This window comes from Copidosoma floridanum, unplaced genomic scaffold (assembly GCF_036245765.1).
Source record: "Copidosoma floridanum isolate Cflo_tuat_1 unplaced genomic scaffold, Cflo_Japanese_pri ptg000020l, whole genome shotgun sequence".
Taxonomy (NCBI): Eukaryota; Metazoa; Arthropoda; class Insecta; order Hymenoptera; family Encyrtidae; genus Copidosoma; species Copidosoma floridanum.
The window spans coordinates 8,554,235-8,556,980 of NW_028321897.1; the positions used below are offsets into that span (position 1 = coordinate 8,554,235).

At 32.3% G+C, this 2,746-nt stretch overlaps 1 non-coding gene across 1 annotated transcript; it reads right to left on the reverse strand.

The window, feature by feature from the left end:
• Window positions 1–1,819: 1,819 nt before the first annotated feature.
• Window positions 1,820–1,982, reverse strand: LOC111643648 (U1 spliceosomal RNA). The gene has a single exon (XR_002759731.2). It is a non-coding gene; the product is annotated as a U1 spliceosomal RNA (small nuclear RNA).
• Between the last annotated feature and the right edge of the window lie 764 nt (window positions 1,983–2,746).

Genomic DNA, 2,746 nt, shown 5'->3' on the forward strand with positions numbered 1-2,746 from the left:
CGCTTCTCAAATAAATACCCTAGAATATTGTTGTACCGTTTTAAATTGGCAGGAAAAGTTATCTGAAGGATATGTTAAATACAGGGATCCTGAAAGTGCTATTCTAGCGTTGCAGAACAATAAGCCCAAGTATCGCATGAGTTACACCTAACCAACTAAAAGGAGTTCTAAACAAACTGAACAAGAAATTGACTCATTCTTTATGTCAACAAAAAGTTAAGTTTATGACATATTAAAGACATGTAATTACATGTAGAAGACAATAATGTATACAAACTTCAGGAATACAGCCAACCATAGCCGAAGTCATCCATTTACGAGATATAACCAACAGTAGGAGAAAATGAACTTTATAATTTGAACCTACTATTAAACTAGATACATTCTACTTCTAGAAGATGTAGAACTTTGTTTTGAGATATTGATTTATAGCTTTGTTAAACCAATGAGCAAAGTTATACTTAGTTAATTATTAAGGTTTAATTTTTTCTAATCGTCTAGATTGTTATTTTTTATTGTCTAGTTTTATCAAAAAAAAAAGTGGAATAGAAATAAATCAAACCTTTTTCCTTTATGACTAAAAAACATTTTATTTGATTACAGTTCCATGTTACGATATTGTAAAACTATCCTTATATTTATTTTGAAACCGTAATATCTAGTACGATTATTTATTCCGTTGTATCATTAATGCGCAAATATTTTGACATAGTATAATGAGGAATAATTGTATTCATCCATGTATTTCCTGACTGTTATTTAACCGTTCCGTAAATATAATTTTATTTTCATAGTTACATTCCACACATGATATACCAATCAGTACCATTATTAACAGCACGAAATACACCACAACAGTACTTATACATACAAAGGATTAATTTATAATTTTTATAACACTTACCATACTTACACTCACAGATTACATAAAACGGCCAAGATAATGGATACCATGGCCAGTGGACGTTCATTAAACCCTTTAAACAATATCCTTATAAACAAACTAGAACTAAGACAGTTGCTACATTAATACAGTACGATTTAAACATTACAAGAGCAGCCCTATGTTGCCCCATACACATGCTACGAGGCCATATACTTACCATCAGTGGCTACCGATGCAGCTTTATAATTGGTAACAGATCCCTAATTGATACTGGTTGATATCAAATAAGAGAAAATGCCAATATTAGAATCTCCTGAAGCGTTTCCGAATAAAAGATTCAGCAATATGACTAGGACAAAACATACGTCAAGTAGGTGACAGCCACCTGCATCTAGACCATGGCAGTCAAGATAAGATTAAAATATTGTTGTTAAAGCATGTGATAAATATAAAGAAGCATATATTCTTACGTTGCATAAGTAAAACGTACGAATAAGGAAATTTTACTCCTAATAGAAAAACCTTATAATGCTAAATACCTAACTAAGTACTCCGAATAGCCGTACAGTTTACAAAACACTTTTTTTTCAACAAACCTGGATATGGAAAAAACATTGTACCTGTTCATACTGAATATAGTATGGAATATAAAGTTGAGGCAGTGCAAAAGATAGTTGCTTTTTCATTACAACTTAGCAAAAGGAGCCTTATACCGTCGCCAAAACTATAACAACCACAACTACAACAAATATTTTACTAGTAGTGGACACTTTAAGCAGCTGGACTAGTGAAGTACCACCGAGCCTTATATTAAAAGTGCCAGTCGTAATTATGACTGAGGAGTAAATAAAATATCTCATAACTTTTGGCTCACTCAGTGATATTAGTTATACAAAACTCTAAATCATAAGAGATGATGGGAAGGATTTATAAATAAAATTTACCACGTATTGACTTAAAATACCAAAAATAATACGCCCGAGATATCCACATTAGGAATTTTCGCAGGGGTCAACCCAACCGTAGTGCAATGGGAGGGCCTCATCCTGGAAGGTCCACCTTCTTGATAACGGAACCTTCTGCGCCAGGTAAGCGGGTATCAGGGTGTATTTCGAATTTTAAAATCATTAAGTCTAGTATTGTCGAATGAACGGATACGAAACCAAGAATAAGGCAAAACAATACGTATGCTACTTGGAAATCATGGGTACAAGTGTGATTTACAATTGCGTGCTATATTGTGTTATATCTAAATTAAATTTAAAATGGAATACAATATTTGTATTGAAAATATCAGCCTCGTCAAATATTACTAGCACCTTGATCTGTGTTGTAGGACAGAGCATAACACTTATTTGAATCGTTCACGCAAGCCAACGTTAAGAGGTAACGCAAATAAGATCACATCAGGGGAAAAACGATGAACAACAAAGGTGAAAAATAAAAAAATAAAATCAAACCATCCTTTTCATGTAAAGTCTCTAAGAGCCACCCCCATCGCATGTAAGACAAAAAAGATTTAGCTAAAGCCTTGTGCAAAGCACCTTTCTTCACAAGACATTCTAGTAAGTAGCTTTACACCGCTTATTGAGTGTGGTCCTTAATTATTAATTCAATATTTAAATGTATGTTGTAGTAATTGTCTGGTTAATTCATAGTAATTTATTGTAAGACAAAAGAAAAAACGCAAGTATTCAAGATAATGCAGGATATTTCATTAGTTAAAGTCAAATAAAACTAATAATATCAAAAGTAATCGTATTAAAGAATCATATTTTAACTAATCTGCAAAAAGAAAAGGTATGTTGACACATGTACTCTACACAGCCTAATACTCTATTTTTTTCTCCAATAGACGAA